The sequence below is a fragment of the Dasypus novemcinctus genome, chromosome 20 (assembly GCF_030445035.2).
Source record: "Dasypus novemcinctus isolate mDasNov1 chromosome 20, mDasNov1.1.hap2, whole genome shotgun sequence".
Taxonomy (NCBI): Eukaryota; Metazoa; Chordata; class Mammalia; order Cingulata; family Dasypodidae; genus Dasypus; species Dasypus novemcinctus.
Window position 1 is genome coordinate 1,772,386 of NC_080692.1, and position 18,586 is coordinate 1,790,971.

The following is an 18,586-nucleotide window of genomic DNA, read 5'->3' on the forward strand; positions in this document are numbered from 1 at the left end:
AAGGCACTGTCTTTAGGGGAGAATTCAAGCAATGTATTGTGAATCAGAATTGACAGTGTTTGACATACACTCGTGGTGCCCATTTATCCAATGGAAATTGTGTCATTCTTGTTCTCACACACAATAACATATATGTCAATTCCCAGATTCCTAGCCTGGGGATCTGTGTCTCTGCAATAAATTCTTGTATCAAATTATTTCTTGTATGAGTGAGTTTATTCAGGCAGAACCTCTTTTTCAAAATACCTCAGAATGTTAAGAACAAACTTAGTAAACATGCACTCTGAATATTGTTGAAAATTCTAGATGTATGTCTTTCAAGCAACTGGAAGTAGAAAATAGTGAAAAACAGGCCAACCAAGAAAGTTGATACATCTGTTGTCATCAAGAATATTGAATAATCAAGAAGATTCCACTGAAATTGTTGGTTCAACAAATATGCTACATTTTCTGCAATCCAGGCTGTAGGACAGTCTTGCCATAAATGAGTGTTAAAAAGGCACTGCACATGCTAGTTTACTTTCCTCTGGAGTACTGGTATTCAAACCAAAAGAAGGAAGAATTGGTTGCTAAGAACCAGTCCACCCTACCCACCTCATACCATACTATGTAGAATTGATGGTGAATGTCAAGCTTAATCTTTGTGTGTATTTTAGGAAAGAGGGGAATTGAAGATCTTTCAAGACTCATAATATATTTTCTTGATTCCTAATACAGCTGACTGATAAGATGATTCATAAGAAAATGTTTGTAGAGCATGTCCCTACTGAGTGATACAGACCATTTCAACAATACCTTATTCTCCTAGACCTTTACTTACTTTATTTTTTTATTTAGATCTTCCCTTATTTATTTTTATTATTGTCTTTTTCTAAAGATAAATAGATCACACAAAATGTTACATTAAAAGACATAAGAGATTCCCATATACTCCACTCCCCACACCCCACCACCACTCTTCCCACATCAACATCCCTTTCCATTGGTAAGGCACATTCACTGCATTTGATGAATATACCCTGGAGCAATGTCACACCATGTGCACAATAGTTTACATCATAGTTCACATTCTCCCTCAGTCCATCCAGTGGGTTATGGCAGGATATGCAATGTCCTGCATCTGTCCCTGCAATATCATTCAGGACAACCCCAGGTATCAAAAATGCTCCATATCATAACTTTTCCTCCCTCTCCCTGACCTCTGCAAATCCCATGGCCACATTCTCCACATTAATGATATAATTTCTTCACAACAGTTCTATAGTAGAATACTATCAAATCCACTCCAATCCATATTATATTCCTCCATCCAGTGGACCCTGGGATGGTGATGTCCACTCCACCTCTAAATTGGGAGGGGGTTTAGATCTCACATGGCTGACGGATGCAATTCTCCTGCTTGCAGTTGTAAACAATCTCTGTTCCCTGGTGTGGTGGTTGACCTTTCTCACACCCCATCAGCTGACCTGGGTAAGTCCAATGAACCAGAGAGTAGGTCTTGCAACTCTCCTGAGCCTCAAGACCTGGCTGGCACATGGACAATCCAGAGATACAAATCTGAGCATACACAAACTCCACTATCAGTCACAGTTTCAGTAAAAGTGACAGAAGAGGTGTGTGTAGACAGGTCACATCTGAGTCCAACTCCATCACATTCAGAAGCACTAATTCCAAAGTGGGGCCCAGTGGCAAGGCACTGAACTCCAGAGCAATCTGCCATCACCATAGAACCTGTGTGTCTCTGTAGCCCTCAGGAGCTCCAGTACCTGGGGTTGTATCTACTTTGACTGTCTCTGGGGTCCTGCTGAGACATGCCTAAGTGTGACCCCTCTGATGACTTCCTGACTCATTTTGAAGACAGCCATATAAACTCATTTTTCTTTTCCATTTCTCCCCTTAATTCAAGGTTTATTGTTTTAGTTCCATAACTAGCTGGTGATGGTAGTAGTCTCTTCACACCAGGGAGGATCATACCTAGGAGTCATGTCCCACATTCAGGAAATGTAATGCATTTACATGCTGCGTTTGGCTTAGAGAGTGGCCACATTTGAGCAACATGAAGGCTCTTAGAAGGTAAATCTTAGGCACCCTGCAGCACTAGGACTAGTTGAAATTTCAAGTACACAAGCTCATAGGCATAGTCATTACTATCAAGGGCTCATCATTGGGACATCCTTCTTCCCTGTTCTTGGTCCTTGCACTTGGGGGATTTTTGCTATTCCATTGAGAAATGTGAAGAACTCCCCAGGATGGGATCTCAACTCCTGCAGTTGTCATGTGTAACTCTATCCACTATGGCAATACCCAATGAACAGCTGAACATATCTATATGCATGCCCTGAAGAACTCCTCCCACTCATGCATCCTCCATCAATGACACCCCATACCAGTGCTCCTCCCCAGCTATAGGTGAACTCCTCTGTGATCCAAAACTTATTTAAAAATGAAAACTAATATATTGCCAAATTCAATTGGGAGGTAAATGAAATCATATCAACAAGTTTAAAGATTAGAAATAGACTACGTAATAATAAAAAATAAAATAAAATAAAAAATAAATTGGGTTATTAAAAAATGAAAAATATCATAAACCTTTGTTTTTAATATTTTGATTTTTGTCACAGTAATAGGTTTTGCCCTGCATATACAGTGGCAAGGCAATCTCCTTCATTCCTTCCTCAGTGTGTACATCCAATTTTTTATTTTTAATTTTGTCTTCTAAAAAGTTTTAGATCACAGTAAAGGTACATATACAATATAAGGAACTCAAATATACCCAACATCAAATACTTTTCTCACTTCCCCAGCAATGATCTTTTTCATATGGATCCTATATTTGCTACTGCTGATGTACAGATATTGAAACATAGCTACCAACAATGGTTCCATTATGGCTTACATTATGGTTTATATTTTAGACTGTATAGTTTTATAAATTTTTGGTGAAATTTAATGTGGCTTATATCCTCATTGCACAATCTTATGGAACATTTCCATTGCTCCCCAGTTACTCCCTCTTTCATCTATTCTATCCTCTCTCCCCCTCCTGTCAGGGCCCAAAGTGACAACCAAGCTTTAATGCTTGAAAGACAAGATTCATAGATACAACAATGCTGAGGGCTTGACACTCTAGTCTGTTCTCCCTCATTGGTAGCCACACATGCTCTATAGATTTCTTCTTAAGAAAACCTAAATTTTCTTCTTGAGTAATCTATAAATGACTAAAAGAAAATCCTTCCACTATTTGCTATTGGTGAAACATGTGATTTTTTTGTTTTATTATATCCACTCAAAGATGTAACAAAGAGAGTAAACCAAGGACAATTTCCCTTATGTATATTGATGCAAAAACCCTCACCAAATAACTAGCCTATCAAATCCATCAGAATATTAAAAGAATTATCCACCATGACCAAGGGAGATTTACCTCAGTTTGCAAGGGTATCCAAAAAATTCAATCAATGTAATAAATCGCACTAATATAGTGAAGGGAAAAATCACATGAAAATCATTTATGATGTAGAAAATGAATTTGACAGAATTAAAATCCTTTTCATGTTAAAAACACTCAGAAAAATAAGATTACAAGATATCTTACTCAACATGAAAAAAAAAGAATATATATACATATATATATGTATATATATTCTTTTTTTATATATATATGTATACATATATGTATACATATATGTATATATGTATTTTATATATATATGTATATATATTATATATATATGTATATATATATATATATATATATATATATATAAACACTGGCATTTAAATATTCAATGCTGAGAGAGTGAAAGTGTTCCTCTTCACATTTGGAACAAGACAAGGTACCTGATTTCACTATTGCTAGAGAATATTGTACTGGAAGAATTTTCCTAGAAGATGCAATTCCTGCAAAACTCAAGTAGACACCAATGCCTGTGCCATAGAACAAGGAGACAACTCACAGGAGAGACTCAAAAGTGGAAAAGGCTTTGTGGCTGATGAAATTCTCAGAATGAAGTAGTCAATCTGAGAATAGATGAAGAGGATCCCAATGAAAGGAAAAACACCTATAGCTTTAATCACAGAGTACTGACATAGGTTATTTATAAGGGAGTCAAAACAGATGAGCTTATGTATTTCAGGAATGTCACAAAAAAATGTATAATTTCTAAGCTTGTTCAGAAGAGCCTCAAGATGGGCAAGTTTGTTCAGAAGGCCATCAAGATAGTGAGACACCAGCACCCAAAACCCCAGGGCACAGAGCTGGGGTTCATGATGATCGTGTATTGCAGGGTATGACAGATGGCCACAAAGTGGTCATAGACCATTCTCCCAGGATTAAGCCCACCAGGGATCCACAAACAATGAAAAAGAATATCTTCATGAGGCAGACTACATACATGATAAATTTTATGAATATGGATGTGTTTACCAGCATTTTTGGGATGATATGGTGGGGAACCTGAAGTCAACAAAGGGCTGATTGGAGAGGAAAAATGAGCATGAGTGTGTGGAGGTGGGAGTCTGAGATGATAGTCAGGATGATGAGCAGGTTCCAGTGAAGGTGACCAGGTACAGGGCCAGGAACAGACAATGGAGAATGAGTTAAATCTCTGACTTCACTGAAAATCCCCAAAACAGATATTCTGAAACTCTTGTTTGATTTTCTGATTCCATGTGGATGAGATACCTGGCAGGGCAGGGACAAAGCAAGAATAAATAATCAAAAAACAGACCATGCCAACAGTAATTGGCTTTCATTGGAAGTGAAAAAATTAATAAAGTCTTGTGTTTTTATATTTATCTACAATGGTACAAGTTGATCCTATAATATCTTATCTCATATATTTCCATTTTGTGAGATTCAAGTCTGTTTCATTGACCAATTTAGAACATCTAAAAGCTGCTAATTTCTTTTGGAGAATTTATAATTAACCATATTTGATTCAAAATAAGGTAGAATAGATTCATACCCAAAGAAGTAATCGAACAATCAACAAGAATTGCCTCAACAAATTAACTCCCTTGGGGGTCTTTGTCACAGGAAAATGAAAAATTTTCATTAAAATCATAAAGCAGATGCTTGCTAGAACCACTATCCATTAATTTGATCTAAAGACTTAAGACAATAAAAATAAATTAGCTTCTGTTGGAAAGGAAAATCATCTCTTAGAGATGATGATAGACAACTGAAAACACTGATAGACACCACTTGGGAAATTATCAAAACTGATGAGAGGGGTTATGAAAATGAAGCTCCTGCTTGGACCCAGGACCCAGGTCTCTGGGGTTTGGCTCAGCTGCTGATGGTAGAGCTCCTGCTTGTGTCTGCTATGCCATCCAGTGTTCTCTTACATCCTGATTCACTGAACAAAACTGTTCTCAATCCAGATGATTCTATTCAAAATATGAGAGCTTTGATACATGAAGGTCAAACCAAACTTTATATTTCCCAGGTCAGTAGCACTCTGCCTCTTATGAATTGTACAGAGAAAAAGTGGAGCAGCATCTGTGGCCCCTGTTCCCTCCCCTGCTTCTTTTCTGTCCCAAGAGGAAGCTGATATCAATGCAGATCCTAGCATAGAGGAGGAGGGTCTCCTCATGCTCACTCCATCCACAGCAAAAGACACTCGGGATAATGGACATTATGGAAAACCAGACTCTGATTGGACCACCAGCCCCAGAGCTGATGAGTCTGATGAAGACTTGAAAGAAAACCAGGGTTACATGAAAATGGAACAGTGAACAAAATTTATTATGACTCCATTCTCAAATATGGAAGAGGAAGACAGTCATTTCTTTTTTTCCTTTGAATTATTTTTGCTTTTTTATTGCTGTGGTTGAAATCATATTTCACAACAAAAGGAAGATGCTACTTTCAATTCAAAGCAGGAAATGGCCGGGTGGTCTTTGTTCTAAAGCAGTGGAATATCATCTAGACCAGAATGTTAATGAAGCAATACCTTCTATGAAGATAATCAATGATTATATTTCTTGAAATACTGTGATCTGACTTTGGTCATTATGTAATTATATCTGTTTGACTCCGTACCCCAAGATGGCTCCCTCATCTATTCACTCATTGATAATTGCTTGTTGTCTGCTCATTTATTCTTTTAGGACACACCTGGAACTGCCCATGTGGGAGGTGGGGGCCCAACTGCTTGAGCCACATATATCCCCTGCTCTTTTTTTTGCACATTGTCTGCTTGTTTTCTCATTGTCTTGATAGTTGTCTACTTGTTTTTTCTCAGTGTCTGCTTATTGTCTGCTCACTATTTTCTGTCACTGTTGTCATCCTGGAACTAAATCCAGGACCTCCCATGTGGGAGGCAGGCACCCAACTTCCTGAACCACATCTGTTCCCTTGCTTGACTTTTTATATGATATTGTGCAGATGTTTGCCATAAGTAATTGATACTAAATGAGAGGTAGGTCTCTCTTTATTTTGCTTTTGTCCTTTAGAAATTAAATATCATAAAAAGGAATATATAATTTTTCACCTATGCTTCAAGAGCTGAATTCAATTAGGGGTTCACAATGTGGAGCTAAACATAAGTTAATAATTTTTGTTTTAGACTTCTTTATCATACTTCTTCTGGAAGTTTTAATAAGGCTACTTTTAAAAGATCTCAAGCTTGTACCTAAATTCTCAAATATCTGGTGTTTGATCCAAATACCATGTTTACAGCATACATTTCTTTGTGCACCCAAACTGTAATGTAAAAGGATATATGTGCTAATGCTTTGATTTAAGTAACTTTTTTTTCTTTCAAGAAACCTGCTCAGGATATTTGGGTAATTTAAACATAATTCAAGATAATGATATTGCTCCAACTGATCATCATTTTAGGTAACACATTAAAGCATTTAGAAATTCTGGAAATAGAGACTGTGCAATTTGAAGTTGCCATAGATAAAATGCTATTTGAGATAGCTTTTTTTTTTGGTTTGAATTACTGAATCAAATTTAAAGATAGAAATGGGCGTAAAATATTAAATACACATACATTTGCTTTTAGCTAGCAACTGATTGTAGCAATGGTTCCTCCAAGTTTTCAAGCAAGGGGTAAAGTCTAAAATTATATCAAATTGTTCACTTTTATTTATTAATTTATATGAATTAATTTATATGAATTATATGAATTTATATAAATTAATTTATATGAATTAATCTTAGAGGCCATTATCACTTACATAAAACTGTCTTTAGGCCCTTCAAATTAAAATTCAACCTGAATTACATTGTATGTATACCTAAAGGATATATATGTACACTGATCCTTTTCATCCCTGTTGTTTAATTTTCTTTGCTTTTTGTCAGTGACTAGAAATACTTTACTGTATTTCATTTTAATTTATTTTTCTATCATAAATAATTATCAGTATGTAAATACATTTGAGTCATGGTTAACTACAACTGCCACTGTACAACTTTTTAGAGAACATAACATATACCATACTCTAAACACCTACTCACAAACCCCAGGGTGAGTTTGTTGGCATGCATTTTGTATAGATATAGAAAAAGTAGATCTGGAGGCTAAAATTTCTCCCAGGTGGGCATTTGGTTGTCTTAATAAGGAAGGGAAATTCATCTGAACTGTCTTATTGCAGTGCTTTTCATATCTGAAATCGTATTATTTAATATTTTGAATAAAAGTTTAGAAAAATAAATATCAAAGATATTAAAAAAAAAACTCGGTGATGCTGTTTTGTGAATATCCAGAAAACATTCCAAAATAATTAACTTTCATGTGTATTGCACTGATCAGATAGGAGAGAAAATAGAAAAAGAATTCTTATCAAAAAACAAACAAAAGGATTGTTCATTTATCAATAACCATAGTAGATTATATTCACTGAGAGGAAGCTGTGTTCCTAGCCTATTGGACAGTGCATCTTTTCATGCATTATGCAACTGTGTGATGGCACAACCTTATGATGTAGGCAGTTATTTTTATTTTACTCATTTTATAGGTAAATATTTGTGTTCAGTGAATGAACCTTAAATTAAATATTAATGAATGAAGAAATTAATATGTGAGATCTCACTTGTGGGAAAGGGACACAAAGATGAGAGTAAGAAGAGAGCAACTGGCTATTTGAGAAATGCTCTGGAGAATATAGGTTCTAGCTGATGAAGAAGGGAAGACTGTGATGTAGAATTTGTGAATGAGCAAGCGCAGATTTGAGAGAACAGAAGGCAGTGAAGACACAAAGACCACTCAGACCCATAGGTTTAAATGGCATAGGATTCTTACTATATAGGCTTTCCCCCTCTCTTTTTCTCTCTCTGCCTTTTGGGGGTTACTGCTCACAAAAGCCTCCTCTCCTTCCTTCCTCTGTCTTCAGAAAGGGAAGGAGATCATGTAGGTGTGGGTGAGCTGGGCCAGTGTGATGTCTCTGGAAGGCACAAGTGAGTTTATTCTATATGGGAAGGGAGGGCTGTAGGCAAATATCATAGCATAATATTTGCAGTTTGGGACTTCAGCAGTTGAATTCTCAATTTTTTAAATGTTTGTATAGTCTGTAAGAACTTTCACTTACTGTGAACATGTTGTCCAAAAAAGACAGGAATTTTTTTACTCATTAATATCACATGGTGCTAGTTTGGGCCCAGTTAATGAATCCTCAAGTACAAGAGTTTATATCTTACAAGAATTTTTCTTTCTTAAATTATGACATTCACTGGGCAGAATTCCCCAAATAAATATTGTCAGATGCCCTGAGCTTCACTCAGAGGGAATGAGTCTTACCTTGATTCAAGGTCACTGGGACCCACTGTCTTCACCCAGACATGTGGAGATACCTCCTGAGCACACCCAGTCTCACCTAGAACACCCAGAGCATCCCACCACTGCTCCTTAAATCTCCTGAGTGCAGACTCAAAACCAGGGAAATCATTGTGGTGGGAGAGATAAAGAGAAAATCTGACTGCCCAACTTACTGCAGAGCTAATGGAGCATCTCCCACTTCACATGCAACCCCCACCAGAACCTTGTAATAATGTGTTCAGGTTACAAACTTCAGGGAGGGGAAGATTTTTAAAATGTAACTCATGCATGATTGATGCTTAAAAATCATGATGTTCTTTTGAAATATGCACAGACTCTTTAAGAGTTTCAACTGCAAATCAAAGGAGGATCAGATGACTTAATAATTGGAACTACCAAAATCATAATAAAAACAGAGGAGGGAAGCAGACTTGGCCCAGTGGTTATGGCATCCATTTACCACATGGGAGGTCTGCGGTTCAAACTGCAGACCTCCTTGACCCATGTGGAGCTGGCCTATGTACAGTGCTGATGCGTGCGAGGAGTGCCATGCAACACAGGGGTGTCCCCTGCATAGGGGAGCCCCACGTGCAAGGAGTATACCCCATAAGGAGAGCCACCCAGCATGAAAGAAAGTGCAGCCTGCCCAGGAATGGCGCTGCCCACATGGAGAGCTGACACAACAAGATGACACAACAAAAAAAGAAACACAGATTCCCATGTCGCTGACAACAACAGAAGCAGACAAAGAAGAAGATGCAGCAAAATAAACACAGAGAACAGACAACCTGGGGGGGGGGGAGGGGAGAGAAATAAATAAATAAATAAATAAATCTTAAAAAAAAAAACAGAGGAAACTGGTCAGAATTATGGAGGTGCTGTTCTCCTGTCTTCACTACCAGAGAGCCTGAAAGATTTTGTCACAGAACTAGGCGTTGCACTTTTGTCCAGGTCATGGTTTTCTGTTCATATACGCATAACATGTGCATGTCAGGGCCATGATATACTGCCCTGTCTTCCCCCTCCCTAGGAGGTGGTCTCTGTGTGTGAGGTCTTCAGCCCATAGTAGGACATAGTTCTGTTGCAGAAGTCAAGAGAGGTTCAATTATTTCCGTTTAGAAAGGCCAGGACTCGGGAATAATTTTGGGAAGGAAAAAAAAGATTTATTTATGCCCAGCCATGCTCAGAGCTTCTCATTAAAAATCTGAGTCCCAGAAAAGATTTTTGAGTTCTTTTTACACAGAGGAAGGGCCAAATAGTTCTTTGTTTCAATAAGCTTGAATTAACATATATCTTCCACATCCTAAGAAAGCTTTTAGCATGGACTTCAAACATTCTAGATAAGCTTTTAGCACATTTGGTTTGCATTTTCCCTGAGTATTTAACATTTATAGAGTTTGCATTGCTAAACTGTTTACCAGGACTGGAGTTGTTGTCATGGTTACCAAGGGCAGGGCTGCAGTTCTCCCTGTCCCAAACACACAGCTCAGGAAACAGACAGCTCAGCTTATCTACAAAGAGATGAACAGCACCCACCCAGAGCCTACATCATTCCCCCCCTTTTGTGCCAGCTTATCTTGCTAAGCTTTGGCATAATTACTGTTGGAATTATGAGGTGGGTGGCTGTTCATTGTTTTGATTGATTATCCCACTTATCAATTTCCTGGTGAGGGTTCAAAGACAAAGTTCCTGGGGGAACATTTGGGGTTTATCCTGTTTTCAGAAGAAGTTCTCATCCTGAACAGTAGAATCCCGGAGGTGGGGCTCACCAGCAGTCATCCTGGAAGTTATTGGTGCTTATGTGGATTTCTTGCTAAGCTCCAGATCCATCTATTAATTTTATTTTACCCTTAGAGAGTTTACACCTTTAATCTAAAGGGGCACTAAAGGGAGATGATCTCTTTTCTATAATACTGGCCGTGGGTTGTATTCCTTACCTAACAAGGTATAAAAACTTTGTTATTTTATTTTGACTGGAGGAAGATGGATCTGGCATTATGTACACAGCTGGATGAAGTTTTCATATGGTTAATAAGATGTTCATTCTGAAAGAAACAAATTTAATAAAAAAATTGGAATACCTATTTTTAAAAGATGACATTGGATCACAGAGGTAGACAAGGTTGGGTGCCTATAAAGATGACACCCTTTTGTAAAAGTTGGTGGGGAACAGTATATATATATTTATATATTTTTTAAATTATTTATTTTAAAAGAGAAATTGTAATAGATAATGATATTAGGCACTTAGCTTTGTTTTGACAATGCATTCCAGACTGTTAATGATTGGCACTCCTGTGCTCCATCAGGTGTTTCTGGTGAACTGGCACCTTTTGGACAGTTGGTTTCATTCAGGATTAGTGCACAAAGTTGGAAATTCCCTTAGTTTTAACTGTGGAAGTGATCAGAACAACAGAATGAAACTTTTTACATTTTGGTTTTAATTGAATAATTTCTGACAATTTTGATTGTTCAATAGGTTACCCATCACTAGCAAGCAAGCCTAATTTTTCTACACAGTAGAGTACAGTAGAGTAGTAGGGTAGCTGAGCCTGGCACCAATTAACCAGCTACCTGCAAGCCACGGGTGGCCCCATTTGTTTTCAGCTAAGACCACCACCTTATTTTATGGACATGTTTATTAACTATTTAGAAAATTACGTTACCAGGAAATTAATGTATCTAATATACTTTTGTACCTGATCCAGAATAGAAAAGGTAACATTATAATTATTAGGCACATATTTAGAACAAGATAAAATACAGTGCTTAATATTAATTAATGCATTACTTAATGCATAATGATTCTGAGTTGCAATTAACAGTTTTAAGTTTCAGGTTTGTAATACTTTACATGTTATCTCTCCATGGGAGCAGGCCACAATTCCAATTGTGTTTAAGTTTTACTTACAGTATCCTGGTAATCATGGCTCCACTTAGCATGTTCTTCACACAGTGAGCAAGTTGCAGCATCATTGATCCTAAAGACAGTTTCCAGTATTTTACTGGCCTGGTGCACAGTGCTCTCTGGCACTATGGAACAGTGCCAGTCTGGAGGCAATATCCATTGTACACTTGGCTATATTGAGCCATCATTAGCTGCTGTAGGAGTTTGAAACTGCAATGTAGTTTCTGTCAACTTCAGGAGCACAACCAGAGGCATAGCAAATATTTTTATTTGAGGGGTCAGTGACATTTTTAATGCAACACATTTTATATTGAATGACTTTGTTTATGGTTATACTTTTACCATGAAGATACTAGCAGGCATTTTACCTTAGCAGTAGAAGGGAAAAAAAACCTATTTTTAATTGTTAAAATGGAAATGGAAGATTCTCAATAGAATTAAGGTAACTTTTCATTACCATTTACTTAAATATGCATCTTCTGGTGATGTTCAGACAGGTTTTATTATCATGAATTTATTCTTTGCCACCAATACCAATCCGGGTTTTTAGTTAACAATGGCTTCTAGAACTAGAACCATTTAAATGCTTCAGTTTGGAAGATGCTTTTACAAACTCTTTATAATTGATCACAATCACAGACTGGCTAATTTATCTTAAATTACTATTAGCAACTAATGGAATTTACTTTATGCATCTAAGAGAGAAAGAGAGCAGTTTACACTTAATTTCATGAAACATGAGTTTACAGTTTCCATTATTCTAAAGTTGCAACACACACAATGTTAACTTATCAACCTGGTATTTTACAAACCTAAGAGATAATACTTAAGCCAAACAAGTTGAAATTGTTATTGATTAAATAAAGAATGTTGTTTTCCTTTTTACAGGGGTATAAAGCCTTTTATTTTTGATAATTTCAAAACTGGATAATTTCAAAAGCATACCAACTTTTAGGCTCTAGAATATAAAGCAATTTTTAACCTGTTTTAATTATAATTTAATGAGGACTTCATAACTTTTTAACAGTTCTGTATATTTAGATATTACATGACCTTTCATTCCCGCTTAGTCTAATTTGGGCTCCAAGAATATTTACTCACATATATAACTGCATACTTAATTTTTAACAATTTGAATAGGGCTCTTTTAAGAATTTTCATTTGTTAATTTGGTATTATCATCTCGATGTATGAAGATATACACTGAGCACACAGGCAGACACAAATAGAGTTAGACACAGAAACACAACTTAGTAACTTAAAACATTCATTTATTTTTACAAAGTAAGTGTGACTGCAGAACATTTGAAAGATCTCCTGAAACATTTTTTTTTCTCTTAAATTGCCCTACAACAATGCAGTTTTACACAAGAATTTTGTTTCTTAACTAATGGCTTGTAACCAAAATTTTCCCAATGCTTTAATACACTTTTTCTTTTGTTTCAGAACCTTATATTTTACTTTGACTTTAGCAGATTTTGGATAAGCAAGACTCATTCTATGTATATTCGCTGAGGCAACTGAAGCCTCAGGGAGACTGGTTTCTCTCATGAATTACCACTCGTAGGAACCCTGACAGTCAAGGCAGGAGGCCTCCTTCATTTCCCAGTCCTTGGAGATAAAAAGACCCCAGTGAACATTCAATCCTGAGAGTCAAGAATTCCACCAGGTAGCAATTTAGTCTACGCTTGGAATCATGAGAGAAAGGAGGGTTACTAATACCAGTAGGAGAGGAGACAGGGATGTCTCATGTCTGCTTTTCCCTGAGCTATAGGGGTAGAAGTTGTAATGAAATAACCATAAGCTGTGGGCTGCTGGCAGTGATTAGCGGCCCACGAAGTCCGGGCAGCCTTCCACGGCTCGGCGGGAAGCCCCTAGACCAGCGTGTAGGCCTAGGTTCTCCAGGCGTGGGGGACGCGCGGTAAAAACCACGGAGACAGCCTGAGCGCAGGAACAAGTCTGCTTTATTGCGGAAGTACACTTGGTTATATAGGGTTGGGTGGAGGGAGGGGCCGGAGCTGGGGCGGATTACTACAGGGCGGTAGTGGATAGGCGGAGTTGTGCAGGCGGCTATGAGGTAGGCAGTAGCTGGGGAAGAAGGCAGATTATATGTTGGCAACGTGGGCGGGACTGGCGGGAAGGACAGCAATGGCTGGAGGAAGGAGATAGCAAAGGCTGGGGGAAGGGATGGAGGGAGGCAGCAACAACTGCTCCTTCTGTTTTTTAAAGGAAAGTAAAAGAAGACAAAGTATTAGGCTGGAGGGGGATGAGGGGTAAAGGGGGCGGGATTGACTGGTGATGGGCCGATGGCATATCATTTGGCCAGAATGTATGCATAGCCCTTAGGGTTGGCACGTGCCGGTGCTAGACGGAATATCTAACTTGATGTTGCGCACGCTTTTTTGGGGTGGATAGTACTGTGGCTAACTTAACTGCAAAATTTCTCTGACGTATAGCAATAAAGGGGGGCGGGGGGTGCACCCAAGCCCTTTACGCCGAGGGAAACAAACCCGTGCCGGCGGCTACGGTCAGGGAGTTCTACAGTAAGCAGCTTACAGGCAGGAAGTACGGTGGGAAGGGGGGCGAGGACATGGTCGAGATTGAGGAATGGAATCAGAAGCAACGAGACGTTGGTAATGAATTTGGACAAATGAGGAGAATACACTGTCAGCATGATCTTTGGCGAGGCGAATAATTCGTCGGATGGCCCAGGGACCAACGGTGAGACCTAGGATGATGAGCAGAACTGGGGTTAGCAACGGGAGGAGATAGGGGAGGAGGGGCTGCAGGAAGCCCCAAGGGCCGGCAGTTTGGGCTCGTTCAAGGCGGCGTTGGTTGAGACCCTTTTCAAGTTCTTTTAAGCTAGAGTCTACTAAGCCGGTATAGTTGGCATAAACGCAGCATTCTTCTCCTAGAGCAGCACATAGGCCACCTTCTTTCAGGAGGAGGAGGTCAAGGCCTCGGCGGTTTTGCAGGACAACTTCAGAGAGAGAATTAAGAGAGTCTTTAAGGTATTTGACTGCATCACGGAGGTAGATGATATCAGAGTCAACTGCCTGTCTGAGGTTTTGGAGGGCGGAGGTTTGTGTGGCTAGAGCTGCGACACCAGTGGCAGCTCCAGCTGTAGCTAGGAGGGTAGTGACAGTGAGCACAGCAGTAATAGGTTCGCGTTTGTGGAGGTAGATAGCTTCTTGCGTGTGATCAAAGGCTTCAAAGAAATGTAGAGGAGTGCGATAGATAACTCGAGGCGTGAGAAGGATGAGAACACATGTTTCTTTGGTTTTGTTAAGTGTGGCAACAGATAAGCAGGGAGTAAGTCCCGTGGAGGAGCAGAGCCATTGGGTGGTGTTTAGGGGAACTAAATATTTGGCAGAGATGTGTGGGGAGGTATAGTTGGCACAGACGGTAAGGCTAGGAGTGTGGGAAGAACGGGGGTGAATGCATATACCCTTGGAAGAGATGTGCGTAAAAGTGAGTGAGATATGAGTAGATTGATCCCAATTGCAGGAAGAGGGGGAATCATCGGTGGAGGAAATAAAGAGTGGCGCGGGAATAGCAAGTGGATCATAGAGGGGGAGGCTGGGGGAAAGACATAACCAGCAAGCGCGAGTGAGGTTGGGGTGGGAGGAGTTTAGAGAAACGTATGAAGCTTTAATCAAGTTGATGAGGGGGCTAGAGTACTTAGTGGGAGGCAACTGAAGGCTGACAGGCGATGAGGCGCGAAACGATGAAGAGGGAAGGGGGGACGCGGAAGGGGTGGCAGACGTAGGAGATGGTGGGTTGAGAAACCGGTTTGGACCGATGTTTGCTGGGCGACTGGAGGGGGGTCTTTTCTGGATAGTGAAAAAGGCTCCTGAATCGTAACCGGTCATGTATAGACGGATTCCCCATGTACGACCCACGAGCCAAGTGTCTGCGGAGGGGTCTTTGACGAGGAAGGAGACATTTGGGCGTTGGGGGGACAGTTGTGTACTGAGCAGGTAGAGGTTAGGATCTTTGTTAGAGGGTTTAGCCCAACCAACAGCCATGGTTTCACATCCCCATGAGGGACAAAAGAAATGCGCGGGGTCGTGGCAGGAAGTGGAGGAGGAAGCAATGGAGGAGGGGCAGATGTAGTAGCCAGAAATAGGGGGGCCCTGAGGGCCGGCAATGGCGTACGCTCCGCCACCGTAACAGCCCTGGCCCTGGCATCCTGGATAGCAGTCAGGAGCTTGGCCAGTCAGGCTGCAAAGGTGGAGTGAAAAGGAGGGTGCCCCTGCAGTGACATTGAAGGCGAGAACCGCGTTTGATTTCCAGTCAGAGAGGGTCCAGTTAAATGGCTGATGGGATGAATAGCTCTGGGCAGAGGAGGCTAGGGACAACATGAGAATGAGGAGATGAATGAGACGAGGGAGGGTAGGGGAACAAGGGGTGGGTGTGTGAACAGAGCGGGCCTGTCGAAGGAGCTGGAGAACTTGGCGTTCGATGGGGTCTTCATCTTCAAGAGAAAGTCGGCTTAGGCGGCGGGCAAAGAAGCGTTGTCGACGTCGTTCGCGGCGAGAGAGAGCTGGTGTGGTTCTCATGGGCGACGGTGTTGGGGTAGTAGGCTCAGATGAATGTACTTGGGGGCGCATAGTGGTCATGGGAGAAAGACTACAAGAGAGATGAGGATAGCAATTAGAAGCAGCCAGGCAACAGCGAGGAGAAGACGTTGACGAAGGTTCCAGTCTGTTGGGGCTGTGGCTGCAAGACAGACAGCTGAAAAGATTGTTAAAAAGGTGAAAATTGCAAGAAAAAAGCAAAGTAAGAGTGGGTGGGAGGGGAGCTTGAGGAGCATTTGCACGGTGAGTTCTCTTTATTGATAGGTTGTAAGGCACGTGTTGGTGAAGGTCAGGCGCCTGTCAATGGCGGGTGACGGAGGCAGCAAAGGCTTCTTTTGTGCAGAGTTGAATCTTTAGAAAATCTGAAATGACAAAAAGGAAAAAGGAGCCCCCATAGAGGAGGGACTATCAGCAGAGAGAAACTTAGAGAGAGCACTTATCGGAATAGAGACATTTTTAGGAGGGGGCTTGGCTGAAGTTTCAATCATTGCCATTAGCATTGTGTTCTGATATCAAAGGACGTGGGATGTCTTTGGGGTCTGGCGCTAGTGGGCGTGGGATATTATCTAGGCCAAGCTGCTGCGTTGCAGGCCGGATATACCGTCCTGGGACCCAAAGAGGTTGTCGTTCTGTTTCTGGGAAAATACAGGCGAACCCTCTTCCTTGTGCTAGTAGAGGGGCAGGTTCTTCTTGCCAGCGATTGGAAGCTGGGTCTTTCCAGTAGACTACAGGAGTTTGGGAAGGCGGCCACATAGGTCCCCAATGCTTATGCGTAGGAGAGAGTCCTTGACTATCAAAAGTTAGGAGATTGTGATGGATGAGACAAGCTGTTACAACATCTGCTGGAGCTTTGTGGGGGGAGGAGGTTCTCTCTTTTTGAATGAGTAGCTTGAGCTGTTGATGAGTGCGTTCGACAATTCCTTGTCCTTGTGGGTTATATGGGATGCCGAAGTGATGTGTGATGTGATACATCTGCACAAAATTGGCAAAGGAAGCACTGCGATATGCTGGTCCGTTATCTGTTTTGAGGTCCCATGGGATTCCCATGAACAGAATGGCTTGGCGAAGAGCTTTGATGCAATGTTTGGCACTCTCCCCTGCGAGGGGCACCGCGTAGCACAGATGGGAAAAGGTGTCAATGGCTACGTGAAGATACTTGAAGCGGCCGAAGGCGCTGACATGAGTGACATCTAGTTGCCACCGCGAGTTAGGTCGGAGGCCGCGAGGGTTGACACCTCGGGGTTGCAGGGGCCCCAGAGGGAGGAGAGGGGCGCACACGCGGCACGAGCGCACTAGGTGCTTGCAGGTTTCAGCGGGTAATTCTGGATAGAGCTTGCGAATTGTCCGCGCTGAGTAATGGAACCGCGAGTGCAGCAACTTAGCGTGGTTAATGGGGTCTCCAAGCAGATTTTCATCTACAACATAATTTTTGCAGGCTAAAGGAAGTACTTTAAAACTTGACACGGCCGCATCGGCAAGGCTGTTGCCGTGGGCAAGAGGCCCTGGAAGGTTGGAATGACTTCGCAAATGTGTGATGAACCAGGGCTGCTGTCTTGTTTCAAGTAAGCGCTGCATAAAGGCAAGCGCTCGGTCAATGTTTGAATCGCTTGGCAAAAAGGTGGCAAGTGGCAGGCTGCGGCAAACTTGTAGCGTGTATAGGCTGTCTGTAAAGATATTGAGAGGCTGGCTTGGGTGGAGATTGAGGACCGCTGCGACCGCTAGAAGCTCGCCTACTTGAACAGAAAAGTCATTGGCAAATACTAAGTGCTGGGGCTCAGGTTTTCCAGGAGTGTAGATAACAGCTGCAAACGCTGTTTTTGAGGCGTCTGTGAAGGCAGTGATGGCTGATGGAATGGGGTTCCGCGCAGGCAGCGGGCGGAATGGGTTAGAGAATGCTAACTGAGACACTCCTTGCAGCAAACGGTGATGAGGATAGTGATTATCAAAGGAGCCGCGAAAGAGCTCTACTAAGCTCTGCATTTGGGTATTGTTCATAATAAGGGAAGAGACTTCTTTGGCATCGAGAGGCCAAATAATAGTGTGTGGTGGGATACCGTACGTTTGTATGGAGAGGAGAACTAAGTCAGTAGCTAACGCGATCCAGGCTCTTAGAAAAGGGCAGATTTTTGGGAGTTTACTTTTTGACGTGTGCAGAAAAAGAAGAGGACCATCTTGCCACAGGAGACCTGTCGGGGTGACCGGTGTCGGCAAAACCAGGGCAAAGATTGGAAGATCTGGAGAGAATCGCTCGAGGCGACATTGCTGAAGGGCATCACTGACTTGTTGGACGGCTTCTTGTGCAGCGCGGGTGATGGTGATTTTTT

At 41.0% G+C, this 18,586-nt stretch overlaps 1 pseudogene; it reads left to right on the forward strand.

Annotated features, from left to right (window-relative positions):
* The first annotated feature begins 4,191 nt into the window (after positions 1–4,191).
* LOC101418429 (keratinocyte-associated transmembrane protein 2 pseudogene) lies at positions 4,192–6,003 on the forward strand (annotated as a pseudogene).
* The last annotated feature ends 12,583 nt before the right edge of the window (positions 6,004–18,586 follow it).